We start from the raw sequence: 14877 nt of genomic DNA, 5'->3' as shown, positions 1-14877 counted from the left end.
AACAATTGTTAGTTTGTGATTAGCTTTACTAGCCTGGATGCGTGAAGTTGGGAAGGATCACTCAGAACAGAAAAACAGGTTACAGAGCACTGATTTGTTCTTGTGTTCGGTGCTTGGCTGATCCTTTGAGTTCTCAGTGTTGCCTACCCTTTGGTTCCAGTGGAGAAGGGCAGTTCAGATCCCTTCAAATGAGACTATGTTAACACCAAGTGCTGAGGGCTTGTGCTGAAGAACATTTCTCAGGTTTGACAGTGATGAAGTATGTTTGTGGGCTGTGCTGGCCTATCTGGGGGATATTGGGTTGCAGAGGGACATCTGTTTTGAAGGAGCGTGTTTGTAGGACAGAGCAACTGCCCGTCTGTCTGTCTGTTCTGTGCAGTAGCTTCAGACTGATGAGAAGTGATTCCAGTTCCTTACGTTCTCATTGCTTCAGATTGAAGCTTTTACATCTCAAAGGAACAATTGATTTCTACTTTCTTGTTTTCAGTTAATTGTGTTCGTTCTAAGGCAGTGAGGCTTATTATCTTGGCCACTTACATGCTTGTGCTGCAGGATCTCCTTCCTCCCTGACCTTAGTCACACTGATACGTGTTTCACATATCTCATCTCTTAAAGGAAGCAGTTGTGCCTTTGAAAATTAGAAGAACTGGCAGAATCTGCTGAAAACTTGTGGTGTTTTAGGTCAGCTGTCAGTGATAGTAACCTGATCTATGGCAGATCTTTCCCTCCCTCTCCCCAGGGTACCTGCTCTGCCCTTTTCATGCCAGTGGGGTTGATATGATCCAAATTAACTTTTTCATCTGTTAGCATTTATTTCCTGAGTCATGAGAGGTCCTGAGGAGCCACAGAATTAAATGTTGCTTTCCTTCCCAACATTTTTTGTATTGTAGCAAGCGTTATTTTTTCATTCTTGCCTGGGGTCAGATGCTGAGTTTTTCCATGTTAGTGTGCTGTTGGGTATGTGACCTATCATGAGAACAAGATGGAGTTGCACAGTCAGCAGAGGAGCACTCATCATTTCCATGTCTGCTGCAAAATGGTGGCTTCAGCTCTAAGTTGCTTGGTGAGGTAACTGCTTATCTTCCAGGATATTTTGCTTCCTCTGTGTATTAAGTCTGCTAATAGGATAGGAAAGTAGAAGGTAGTTTTTGGGCCAGGTTGGGTCTAACTTCTGACTAGATTCTTGAGTTTGAGTGATACATGAAGGACAGCTGGAGTGGTGGTTAGGAGCAGAGATGTCAAATACCAGGACTTGCTGCTGGCAAAGCAGCAGGATTGTTGTCACTCTCTGAACTGCATTGCTGTGATAGCTATTTATATTTTTAATGTAAATAAATGAATAGCATTTTTTTTGGTGGCATGGCTGATGGCCAGTCTTGAAGGAGGGATGGTGCTGCTCTTCCAGGAGCCTTCAGTCAGGAGGGGTGGAGGGTGGCAGCAGGTGATTGATCTACCTATTCAGTAGACAGCTGTTCTTCCTTGAAATGCTATCTGGAGAGAGGTTTTGCTGTTTGATAGTTCAGTACTTTACTTTGGAGCCAATTTATGCCATAAAGGAGGGGGATGAGAGAGTGTTTTGTTAATAGGAAACGGGCCATCCTGAGCAGGCTATGCAGCATTCAGATGTTGTCTTAACCGTGAGGACTATGGATGATGTGGCAGGAGCCCAGGCTTGCAGTTGGAAGCTCACTCTTGATGTGCTGCAGGGCCCTTTCTGCACATAGCAAAGACACGGCTTTTCCCCTTCAAAGGTCTAAAAGCAGCTGAAATTGGACTGCAGGGGAATTTAGCAGTTTCATCCAAGATTGTGCATCTGCAGACCTTACTGAGTTGTCACATGCCCTTGCATGCACCCTGCTGTGCCCAAGCTGTGACAGGGCCTCACCATTTGGTGCCCAGCTTGTACCCTAAACTGGGCCAGGGTCCAGGTACAAGGAGTGTCTTATCATTGCGCAGTCTGAGAGGCATCTTTGAGAGCATGTGACACATTGAGATTGCGGTTTAGTTACCATCGTCTTTTAAAATGTGGGCACCAGGAAAGGCAGAGATGCTTCTCTTTATATACTCTTACAGTGTTCACTGGAAAGGAGATGTACTGGTTCAGCTCAGTTAGCCAGGGTGGGCTAGCTTGTGCCTGTCACTTAGTATAATCTTTTGGCTGCTGGCTGCTCTTCGTGAGGGTGTCTTCTTGGCTTCCCTTCACTCAGAGTAGGTTTAACTTTTTTCTGAAGATTTCTCCATATATTGTGTGACCAGCAAATATCTTAAGGCTTTTGGCTCTAGTGACATTCATGGTGGAAGTTGGTATGAAAGTCCATTTTTGGGCACGGCCATGGGTTTTGTGGCCTTATAAATGTGATCCTGAACAAGTGTGTTATGTGATTCTGATTTCCTTCAAAATTTATTGCAAAAATTTTGTTACCCCTGAAATTGTCTTTTTAAGGGAAAAAAAAAGTTTCTTTTTAGGTGAGTGTAGTGAAGGGCCTAGTTAAAAAGCCCAAGCTTTTAGTATGATGAAAGTTGACGAATGCATTTTCTGTTACGTCCTAAACCTATTATCTAGCTGATTTTATTTGTGCCAGTGATGGCCAAGTTGTGTACATCTGTTAGCATCCCACGGAGAGCCCAGCAGAGCTGGTAGCAACCAAGAAATGCCCAAGTAAATGCACTGCTGAAATTGAGGGAGTTGTTGGGGGAAGAGACAGGCATTCACGCTTGCTTGCTCAACCAGGTGCTGGTTGAGCTTTTGGGTTTGGTGGTTTTGGTTTTTTGCTTCTCTGGGGTGCAGTATTAGAAGATTTAGAACCTTGTGGGGTCTTAAATTATTTTGTCCCAAAGTGTGAGCAGCACATCTAAAAGCCAGAGGCCTCAGAAGAGGTGAAAGCAAAGCATACAGTAGCTGTGTTCTGCACTTCTCTGGAAAGCAGAGCACTCTGCTTTTTCACAGTGTTTTTGCTTGCTTGGAAAGTAACTGGAGCTGTGCTCATGAATATTTGAGGCTCTCAGGTGCCTGTTGTGGGCTGGAGGAAAGGAGGGCTGAGGGAGGGCAGATGGTGCAGGACCTGGAGGGGCAGAAGAGGGAGCGGCCACGGCCCTGCGTGGTTGTCTTGTCTCTGGTGCTAGCAGACTTCTCATCGGGATGAATGTGCTCTGAAATATTTATTGCCCTGTTTAAATATTCATCACTGCAAAAGCAGCACAGCCTGATGGCAGCAGCAGAGCCTCGAGGGACAGGGGCTGCAGCAGTCCCTGGCATTTCCTTTCAGTAATATGATAAAAATATATTACAAAAACCCACCACCCACAAACCAAACAATCGGGCATTCCCCCACTGCAAGATTGACAGGAGCAGTCAGGCGTATGTCTTGGTGTTTCCTCTTAGTGCCAGAGACTTGTGTTTGCTCTCAGGCTCGTACACTGCGGTGCTGCTCTTCGTTGCCAGATGCTAAAGCTTTTTTCCTAGGCCTGTATCCTGGAGCAAGTGGCTTTGTTTAGCCTGACACTGTTTGCGTGAAAGGGGATGTACAGAAGGGGAGACCGACTGGCTGAAACGGTTTTAAGTTTTGCATAGCCTGTTCTCTTGTAGGTGTGAGCAGACAACAGCGAGGCTGGTGGGGGAGACCTTTAATGCACTTGTCTGTGGAAGGTGGAGATCTGCTGGGAATTATGGAGGGGTAAATTTCACAGGAGCTCATGCAGTAACATATTAATGGAGCTGCAGGTGCTGACAGACATGCCACCAAAATGAGATGCTTTTAAGGTTTATCAATTTAGCCTCAGTAAAAGAGAGCAGTTTAAAGTGGGACTACCAGTAATATGCAGTAATTTAATGTGAATATTTGCTATATCACTGCTGTTAAACCCACACATGGTTTATGTGACCAAGGTGTTGATGCAGTGGTGACAAGGGAGAACAGCATGCTTCCAGAAATGCTGCTGAGCACAGGGGCTGCAGGAGCCATTTGAAAGGCGGTCAGAGGTGCTGCTGACCATGAGCTTCACCTCTTAGCCATGTAGGTGGCTTGTGTAGGGGAGAAGTCTATGCTGGTTCATGGTTACAGCAGGAATTTGGTAAACCTAGGTTAGCCAGAAGGCTTGGGGGAAAGTGGCTTTGAAAGGATTTTGCAACAAAGGGGAAATCTTTCCTGAGAGACTTGACAAATTCATTTTGTATAAACCAGCTTTATGCTGGCTTACATGGGGACACTGTAAAAGTTAGGTGTAAGCAAAGTAGGTAGTGGCAATAACATATGCTAAATGTCCATGTAGCCTCTTGTTCTGGGATGAAGTGGCTTTCAGGTGCCTTTTCAAGTTGTGCTTAATGTAGCGTAACTATGGGCTGCTGTGAGAAGAATAGTCCCCCTCATCTCTCTGCCCTGGCCATACGTTCAGCCTCCTCACCGCTTTGGGCATCGTGCTTAGGCAGATATAAACCGAGACAGTTCAGTTTATGACCAAACAGACGACTATTGTTTCAATTAATTTTCTGGCTATGGCCGTGGCATGACTAGATCTCACAACAGCCGGGGAGGGAAGCAGAGCCACTGCTTCTGAGGCCAGCTGGTAGTTTATCATATTAGGTTGTACACGAAACTGCACCTATGCTTTTCAGTAGCTTGTACCTTTCCATAAGGTGAAGTCACTTTTCTTATAAATGTGTCTGCTGCTTAGTTTAATCTGCTTTAATTTATATGCATCAACTTTCACCAGCTCTTCCTAGCTTTTCAGAATATTGTCCTATAGATCTGGCATTGGATTGTCTCTTTGGCCATATGTGTGTTGTAGGCCATTATGTCTCACTCAGGTACCTCTGTTTTGGATGACATAATGTTTGCTGCACAAAGGCATGAAGAGATGGAAAGGATTGAGTCCTCCTCACCAGCTGACTTAATGACTGTCATTTAGAAATCAGTAAACAAAATAAAATGGTGTCTTTTACCAGAGCTGAATTTAACAGACTGGTTTTCTTGATGCTTGCTTTTTTTCATTACATTAAATATTATTAGTGCCTACTTTCCCCCTCCCCCCCCCCCCCCCCCCCAAATACACTTTCACAAACTTAATTTTTTTTTTTTTAAATTATAAGCAAAATGGGTTGGGTCTTTCAGTGTACAGCTCTATGGCTTTTTCCAGTCATGTGGTCATTTTTGTGGTTCTTTTGTGGTCCCTTTTGAGTTTAATTCCCTTTTTAAAATTTGTATGTGGAAGCATGTGTCTTGTTTTTCATCTGGTTGAGGACGTGTACCAAAATAGCAATGCTTCCCACATTCTACTTGTTGATAATATATATCCAAACAGTGGTAAGTCACTCTCTTTTTTTGTACCGGGCCGCTGCACTGGTGAGTTGCTTCTCCATGACCCCTCTGCTCCTTTCCAGAACCTCTGCTTTCCAGGACACATAGTGGAGGCTTCCTTGCAAATGGAAAACTCCTCTTGGAACAGATGAGTAGCAGGAGATAGGAGAATGGAAAATGCATTGCTGGAATGGAAAGTAACTGTGGGAAGAAATCTGTGTTTTTAAACCGTCAAATTTCTGTTCTCAAGTGTGTGCCAAGTCAGTCACAGATTTCCTCCGCCCCGTACCCTGAGAGCAGCTTGATATAATATTGCTGCTGTGTTACTGAGTCCTGGTGCTCAAGTCACAGATGAGTTCTGTTTGCCTCGGCTGGGGCTGCGTGCATCTCATCCCCTATCTTCTTACTGCATTCTGACTGTACCTATGATAGGCCAGTGCTAGTGAAAATGTGATGGGTTGAGACGTTTAGCTGCTTGCATTAAAAAGAAAAAAAAAAGTCCCAAGAGGAGCTCTGGTTTTGTGTTTAAGTATGCTGTATGTGTCTTATCCCCTACCTTTGCTCCATAGTCACGTCTGAATGCACAGCTCCTTGCTATGTTTTCTGCCAGCTCTGCAGTTATTTCCGAGGCATTCAGCGCGCTCCAATTGATTCCAGATGTGCTCTCCCCTTCCCGGCACTTTCTCCCTTCCTCCTCCTCCTGCGTTGGCAGGGCTGCTGCTTTTTCCTGGTGAGGTGCTGGAATTAGTGCAGGCAGGCGACAGGACTTGCCTGCTGGCCACTGCAAAAGGAATTGAAGGGGCCTGTAAGTGCTGTATGAGCAAAGCTGCCTGACGGGGCTTTGAGCGTTGTCCATCCTCCAGGAGCCAAGTCAGCTCAGAGCAGCCCCTCTGCACAGCTTCATAGTGCCTTCAGCTCATTGCCCTCACAGCAGGGGAGAAGGGGACAGGGAAGCCTGATGCCAAAAGTGATCTTCAGATTCCTTCCTAGAAGAGCACTGGATATATTGAGAGATCTGGAAGAGTCTATTACAGATAGCTGCATCACATAGTTAAGGGCTTTGAAAAATTCCTGTGACTAAAGTAGATACAAATCTTCCTAAGGGGCTGAATGAGCTTCATGTGGATTTAAACATTCAGGAAGGCAGTTCGAATTCTTGAGGCTGCAGGAGTAACTCTTGACACTTCACTGAGATTTGGTGATGTACTTGGAGATACAGGGTGGTAGTCCATTTGCAGAGCAGGGACATGGGAAGAAGAATTGCTTATCAGTCCAGCTCAGGTACCTGACTGGGGTTGGAGAAGGAGATACGTGCTTTTAGAATACTTGTTAGTGGAGAGCTCCTGTCTTTCTTGAAACAAAGCTGTCTGGAGTGAGCAATCTGATTGCAGGATTAGCTGAGGTGACAGTAGCTATGACACTACCCTGACAAGCCTGATCAGGAGTTACCATGGGACCAGGTAGGATTTTCTTCCCTGTTATATTTCCATGTTCCGTAGCCCTCCTTTTACTGAGCACCACCAGGAACCACTGGTTCCTGGTCAGGAGTAAGGCAGAAAACCAACACAGGCAGGTCCTCTGTGCCACTTTAGTCTGTGAGCACCCTGATGTGCCTGATGCAACCCCTGAAAGAGCAGTTAACTACACTCCTTCCCCACCATCTGCCTCTGGTTCCTGCTGCCTTCCCGTGTGAGGATCTGCAATCGCGCAACTGTGTGATTGGTTTGCTAATCTGAAAAGCTAATTGCAGTTAGCTTAGATTAAACATATGTGACACATCTGCAGCACACTGTTTCTTAGCTGTGATTCATTTGAATTCAGGTCCAAAAGGAACTTAACCCTTATTGCCTGGCAGTAATCTCACTGGTGTGGGAGATGCTTCTGCCGCTCCGGGTGCCTGCTGGATTAACGTATGACTAGATTTCATAGTATTTTGAGACTTTATTTTCATACTGATTTGTTGAAAGCTAGTCACCTTATGGAAATCTTTTTTCCCAAGAATGTTTGACTATGAATGTGAAATGGAAAGTACTTGGAATATTGCAGAGGTGGGAAGAACACAGGGTAGATGCTAAAGGACTGATCTGGAACAAAAAATTGAATCTGAGCCTTTCTTTTACTTGCTGGCTTTGCTGCTGAGGATGTATCCATCGTGGTGACTTTTTCCTTTGTTCCATACCCCCACCCCACCCCCCTTCTCCCCAATAATTCTTGGAGGTAGTTTCATTCCTAATATGGAATGGAAACAGATGTTGAGATCTCAATGTCGTGTCTTGAAGCACAATTCTCTCTTTCTAATCAACCCCAGAGAGCGTGAATTGATTGAAAGCGTTTGTTGAGACACCTTCATGCCAGTAACGTTTAACTATTTTATTATTTTTTTTTTTGGAACGGGGAATAATGTAGATTTCAGGAGCAGAAAATCAGTGGTGGTTTTTAAATCTGAAAGGTATGTTTCAGGCTGGTAAGTAGATGTGGCTCTGGGCCTTATTAGTGTTGCGTAACTCTTGAATGCTTTGGTTATAGGAAGCCTCTTCGCAGGTTGCCCAGGGGGTTGTTAATTAAGCATGTACGTATTTAGCACCAAGAGCCTGTGTTTGTGTATTGGGGTAGAGCAAAAGTTGACCATTACTGGAGAAAAAGAGCACGGAGATGAGTGAGTGCTTCCTGTGTATAAGGGTAAGATAAGACTATAATTTTTTTCATCCTTTCCTATAAAAGAGGGGCTTGAACTTCTTCATGAAGTTCTTAAATGCATATTTTTTTTAAAAAAAGGGGGCAGCTGTTTCATTTTACAGAACAGTTTTTGGTGGCCTGGAATGATAGAGTGTATATTGGAAGATAACTTGTTCTTCCCTTGCTTTACATATCTAGGAGAAGGAAGGGCAAGATTAGATAATCTAGTGCAAACTTGCACCAGGAAGTTGAAGAAAACATGCCTTTAAATGGTTAGCTAGGTGCAAACTTGAGTGCAGGCATTGGGTGGGTTTTTTTTTTTCCTCGTGGAAGATTAGCTTATTTAGGCTTATGTTAGCCCAATGCAAAAAGCATTTCCTAAAATGATTACATCTAAATTCAAAAAAAGAATGCATAGATATAAACTTTCCTCTGTTTTAACAAAACTAGCATAGAACTCACTCTGCCAAACTTTTGCAGAGCTATCTATAAGTAAGAGCACCGCTTTTGGGAGGATTCGGGAGGAATTGCTCTTGTACCCATGGTAGTAGAGTCAAAATCCAGCATCCTTTTCTGTTAACCCAGTATGTCATAGAGCAAATGAAGGTCAGGCTCCAGATGTGCAGATGAAATACAAACCCTCTTATTACAGTGATCCTCTTCAAGGTGCTTTTATGATCAACCCACATCAAGAAAAAGTGTGTTGATTTTAGTAGTCTGTGTCACCAGACAGACATGCCAGTCTTGCTCTCTGGAGTAACAGAAATGCCTTTGTAGTGTGGACTGTGGGTGTCAGGTTAGGGTCATATACTGTTCTGAATCCAGGAACAGGTTTGTACAAAGATGAAGAATATGAGACGGTTATGTCCTTTATATGTATCCTTTTCACCTCCAAGTTTCCTTTCCCTAGGCATTTCACCCACTCTTCCCATTTGGAAACTAATCTGTAATGAAATGGTCATGACTAAGAGTGTCTTGTTAGTGCATTTTGGGACGAAGAGTTTATACAATGTTCACAGGCACTTGGAGCGTTTGTATGGCCAAGTCACTGTTTTGGAATGACTGGGGGGTTGGAAGCCATCACTTCATCATTCCATATGTCAGTTTGCCTTGTGTTTGTGTATCTTCATGACCCTAAAGATCAGAAGCACAATTTTTAAAATCAAGGCTTAGGTTCCACATGCTGTAAGACCTACCAGTGTAGGTTGGGGTTTATGTCTGGTCTAATGTCCCAGGGCCTGTCACTTTCTGAAAGGGATAATGCTCAAGTTCCTAGTGGGTCTTGGAGCATCCCTTGTGTTGCTTTGTATCCACCCCCTTTTGTGAAGAAACTGCTTCCCAATATGTTTGTTATCAGTGGGCAAATTGTGGGATTCCCTGCAGGGAGGATTAATGCATGTCAGAGGCTGTGGCTCCCCGGCAGCCTGAGCCTATCCAAGTGCTGGTGCCCATGGCCCTTCCCTTCCCAGCTTCTCCACCCTGTCTCCTTTCTGGCTGTGGTTCTCCTCCAACTCCTTGCCAAGTCGTTTCAGCACTCTTAACTGAGAGCAAAACTAACCTGACAATAAAAAGTGAGTCTTTTCCCCCCACTCCTGCCCAGGATATGTGCTGAAAGGGCTCAGTGGGAGGCAGATGGAGCATCATGGCTGGCAGGGGAGAGAGGGCAGGAGTGCGCAGCTGGAGGTGTGATGGTGGCAGCTCTGGCCAGAGCCCCACTGGAGCTGCAGCCAAGAGGGCAGGTCCCACCGGGGCTCTGCTGGAGGAGCCCTGGGAGGGGAGCCTGTGTGGCAGGGGCTGGGAAGGGGAGCCTGCTACACCACCCTTATTGTTCAGCTGTGAGAAGGGAGGAAAAAATCCCAACCCAGCCCCTGTTCCTTACTCTTGCTCCTGGGCAGCAGAGTTGTATGGTAGGTCCTTTCTCTCTTGTCTGTGTACAGTCGGGGGAGCGGTGTTTGGCCTCTTCTGCTAGAGCTGCGTGTCACCTTGCCCTCCCTTACAGGAGGCTGTGACCTGGATCGGAGGAGGGATGGCGTGGTCCCCACATCCCCCTCACTCACAAGGATTCCTTTCATGTGAAGAGCTGAGGGCAGGCAGTGGCTCTAGGTTGAATGGTCGAATGGTCACACCAGGCTCTTCAGATCTGAGCTACAAACATTTTTGCTGTTTACAAAAGGGATTAGGTTAGTGCAGAGAGCAAACAGTTATAGCCTGGAACACACTGGTCTTCACAAGTTAATTGCCTCTGTTAGCTGCAAGTCAGTTGCTTCAAGGTTTCATAAAATCAGCCCAGTGAAGGCATATCTATTAGAAACCCCATTCCACTAATAGTCATGTACTTACCTCTGTCCCACTGATACAGGGGTTACCGGAGTTGAAAAGGTATATTTAAGAGATTATTTGATATTTACATGCTGTAGCGTTTCTCTGCGCTTTTCTCTCATGCTTACGATTTGCCGTAGAGTTATGGACAGCACAGACAGTTTCCCTCGTGGCAGTTTGCATGGAAATGTCTATACAGAAGTCGTACCAGTTTAGCTTTACTAGGATTATAATTTTTATTTGGTTGGTTATGCTTCAATATCTGTGCATATTATGGCATACCAATACAGGAGCTGCACTGCTGTAAGGCTCCTTTCATATCACTATAATTATACCCATTGCTCTTAATGAGCAAAACAAAACCAGCCCTTCACAAAATAGACTGATCTTTGGAAGTAGGAGGCTTTTATGCGCATTTCTGGTGTTCACTCTTGGTGCTCCAGCGCTGTGATCTTGGATCACCACCTGCTGTCTGCTGAAAGAATTCATCCTGTGTTGCATTTGCTGGACCACGTTGCCCCCTCACTGGGACACTGTCCCCAGCTCCCACCCTTCTACAAGGTACTGCTACATGCAGTTACTTACTGTTGCTTCGCTTAGCTTGGAGCTATGAAGTTTGTTAATTAAGTTACAGCTGCGTAAACTCTTAGAAATGTGCCCCCATTAGGGATTTTTCACTGGTTTAGCTACTTTGTTTTTTAAACAAAATGTGGGATGTGTTGGAACTGAGCTGTGTAGGCAGAACCCTGACTTAAGAAAGTTGGCACCTGCAAGGACATGACTGGACCCTTGTAGGGCTGAGAATAGGGGGCTGAAAGGGGTGCCCAGACAGTATCCAGCATCCCTGTTGTGCCCTGAGGGCTTGGGTGCTGATGAATCTTTCCCAGTTTGGTGAGCATGGGATGGCAGCTAGTGTGGTTGATGCATGGCAGCACAAATTCACAGAGGGAACTGGCTAACCTTGAACTACTGAAATTATTCCTGCAGCCAAATGTCCCTCAAGCTCCTCTCCTGGAGACGGCCAGCTACGATGCATTGTGGCTGAGATAACCAATGTTCAGGAGCAGACAGACGCTGAAGATTTATTTCATGCCATCACACAAGTCAAAGACAGCAGTAGTTTTTGTGGGGAGCTGCAGCTGGGCTTTCCTGGTCCTGTTATGGTTTCCTTGTGTGTGTTTGGGGATGGTGACCACTCTTGGACATACCCATCTCTGTTGTTGCATTTGTGTAAATGTTTAAGGTAACTTATTGAGCTAAAACAGACAGGACTAGCAGTGCTGTGAGGTATGTTGTCAAGATTGGGTAGCAAATACTTTCAGCTGAGTCTTTCTTCCTACGTATGTACCTTCACCAGGAAGTTTGGGAGTTTCTCCATGCTTTTTGTACCTTCCTGAGAAGTGGGAAAAGCAGTGCCTCTGCAGATTTTCCCTGGTGGGTTAGAAGTAGGGAAAGGAGTTCAGGTTCAATGTTTGAAGATAAATGGATTTTGGGGTTTTTTTGCTCTGTTAGTTCTTGCAAATATGAAGTGTTGTGTAAATGTTGAAATTTGGTAGAATAACAGAAGTAGTAGAATCTCCTCTGGGTTTGGAGGCTATCAATAAGTCGTGAAACCTGCAGAGATCTCATCGGGAGTCCTTTTCTGTAGACACTAGTGGAAACAGGAAAAAAAGTAATTCTAAAGCATCAAAGGAAATTAAAATTACAAAAAAAAAGTCAAATGGGAAACTTGTACATAATGATATCAAGAGAAAAATAATTTGATATAGATAATCCATGAGACGATGAAACCTGGACAAGCATAATGGTGATAGATCTACAGATAACCTGAGGCATTAAAGTAAGGATACATTTGTAACAAAAGATACGGGTTTTGCCTGTTAGTGTGATTGGGGGATGTGTGTGTATGACAGTGGTATTAACAGCATTTCATTCTGCCCGAGAAATCCCAGAAGTAATAAAGTTACCGGGTTATTTTGGCTTGCAAGGTGTGATTAAGCTCAAAATAAGTATGTATTATCAAAATGCCACAAGCAACAGAAGAGAGAACATTTTTCATCTTTCAAACATTTGTAGATAATTGAAGAAGGGAGAGAAAATATTTAAAAGGTTGAAATGCATTTAAACTGGAAGGAACAGTATTAACTGAGGGGTGAAAATATTGGAAATAACATTATATAAGGTTTGTGGGCTAGCATTTTAAGTAGTCTAAGAGAGATTAAACAAAACACTGGAGTGTGTCCTTTGGGGAGCAGCCCTGCTCTGTTGAGAGGATGGCAGAATAGGTTTTGTTTGTAGCTAATTAGCATTCTCTTCCTCCTATCCTGGGTACTACCAGCTTATAAATCTAGCTTGTTCTGAGAAAACTGGAAATAGTTTCTGCTACTGTATCTTTCTTGGCATTACCCTACCAATTTTTGAAACTTAAAAATAAGTAAGTTTCATTTTAGCTCCTATTTTAAACAGAAGGAAGGGGCAGACAATGTGGCCTGTATGGAAACACATAGACAATTGGATATATTGAAATATTGTAAGCAAAAGAGCTTGAAAAGGAGGCAGTAAGTGGACAGAGTGGAGCTGTTGTGACAGGATAAATAATCACAGTACGTGAGCAACGGGGCTGCTGATACCTGGTTTGCGGTGGGATAGCCATCATTCAGCCTCTCCTCCCTCCCATTTGTGAAAATCACCCTGCAGATCTTGATGATGGCTTAGGTTGAGTCAGAAGCTCCTTGCTTTGAAGCTGAGAATGGCAATGAGTGAGCAGAAATGGAAGACTGCTGGAGCTTCCCTCCTTTTTGGGGGGACTCGACCCCACCCCCCAGATTTCAGAAAATGTGCTGTGTGTGAGAAACCTCCGCAGAGCTTGCTGGCATGCGATGCGGGGCTGCAGCTGCTTGGGGGAGTGCGAGCGAGGAACCGAGCACTGGCTGTGGCTGGCATGCTTGCCTGGTTTTCTTTCTCAGATAAAGGCGCGGAGTTTTGTGTTTCTGCAGGCAGCAAGGCTTTGCAGTGGCTGGATTTTAGTTAATGAAACTGTCCATCGTTCAGCACGGGCCAAGGCTGCAGTTCAGCTCCGCTAAGTGGTATTGAATGCCCTTCCCTCTCCTTCTCCCCAGCTGCGGGAGCATGTGGCCACGTGGCCCCAGGGGAGGCAGACCAGCTAGACCCAATGTCAGAGCAGATTTGGGATTCAGCCAGTGTCTGAATGACCTGGTGCTGGCTGGAGGTGCACTGCGTTTATCATTGTTTCCTTCGCCCAGAAGGGAACGCTGCAGGTAGGCTGATAAAGGGACTGAAAGGTTTGTCCAGCTTCACTGGAGGTCCGTCAGCCCCTGCACACTCTCTGCTGAAAGGCTACTTGATAATTCCCACTGTGCCTTTCCTATCCGCGGGATAAGGTCTGCTTCACTTTGACTCCATTGATTTAAGCATGCTGGTGTCAGAACAGGCTCGAGCACCCCCAGGCTTTGTGGGGGAGGACCCAGGGCTGGAACAGCAGCCAAAATTTAAAATCAGGATTAGTCTGTTGACACACACATAAATCAAACAGCCCTCCTATCATAAATCTTTTCTGTGGATTTTTTTTTTTCTGCTGCGGTGGTGGAAGCAGTAGGAGCAGTGCAGCAGCCTGGTCTTCCCAGGGTTGGGCTTCAATGTCAAGGCTGTTCTCCTTTGCCCCAGGTGGCTGAATGCAGCTCCCTGCTTCCCCCTTGGTGAGATCCAGGCAGGTCTGCATCCTTTTGTGTTTGCTTCTGGTGGTTTTCAGACATGGTGGGGTAGCATTTTTATTATCTTTTGGGGATACCTTTTGCCTAGCCAGCTGCCTGTTTCTGAGTCATCTGGTTGGTGTCAACTACATCTAAGGCAGTGCTAAAAACTGCTAAAATGTCCACTGTCCTAGCACTGAGGTCCTGTGGGATGCCCTAAGCTTAGGGGGGGAGTGGGTAATTAATGCCTTGTGTGATGGTAGTGATGCTCAAGACTGGGAGAGAGTGAGTGTGCTCCAGGCTTGTGGTCTCAGCTCGGTTCCTCACAGCTCCTCGGTGCCTTCTGTACAGCTAGAAAGAAGCAATTGGGATATTCCAGCAACTGATGCCTGCACCCATGCTCTGTACACAGTGCTGCCAGAGCACGGGAGGGGGCTGCTGCACAGGTGGGTTTTAAAAAGCGTACTTCTTTTCTGTTACTTCTAACACAGCAGAGAAGTGCGCTCTGAACCAACAACGTGTGTGCTTGTGTGCAGAGCCGTGAGGGTCAGGCTGGAAGAGGTAGACCCAGATATGATACTTTAAGGGATATTAAAGAACCCTGCTCTTCTACCTTTGGTTCCTTCTCCGTTCTAATGTTTCAGTGCCTCTTCTGCCTTCTAAAATAATGCCTTACTGTGCGTAAAGCCTTGTGTGCAATTACAGGGGTATGCAGTTTGCAAGCCTCATAATTCATTCTCTGTATACCATCTGGTAGTCAGAATGTTGCCCAAAAAAGATGAAGAAAACAGTGTCATGGCTCAGAGGAGTGAGGCATGCTCCTCTTGATAGCAAAGAGAATAGAAGACTGTGCAGTATTATGGTGGTGGTGGGTGGGA

At 45.2% G+C, this 14877-nt stretch overlaps 1 protein-coding gene across 11 annotated transcripts in view; it reads left to right on the top strand.

Moving 5' to 3' along the window:
* Window positions 1-14877, top strand: part of RBFOX2 (RNA binding fox-1 homolog 2) — a 174302-nt gene that overhangs the window by 97425 nt on the left and 62000 nt on the right. The window lies entirely within an intron of this gene.

This window comes from Falco cherrug, chromosome 5 (genome assembly GCF_023634085.1).
Source record: "Falco cherrug isolate bFalChe1 chromosome 5, bFalChe1.pri, whole genome shotgun sequence".
Lineage (NCBI taxonomy): Eukaryota > Metazoa > Chordata > Aves > Falconiformes > Falconidae > Falco > Falco cherrug.
Note: the sequence above shows the minus strand (reverse complement) of the source record. Positions and strands in the feature narration are given on the sequence as shown.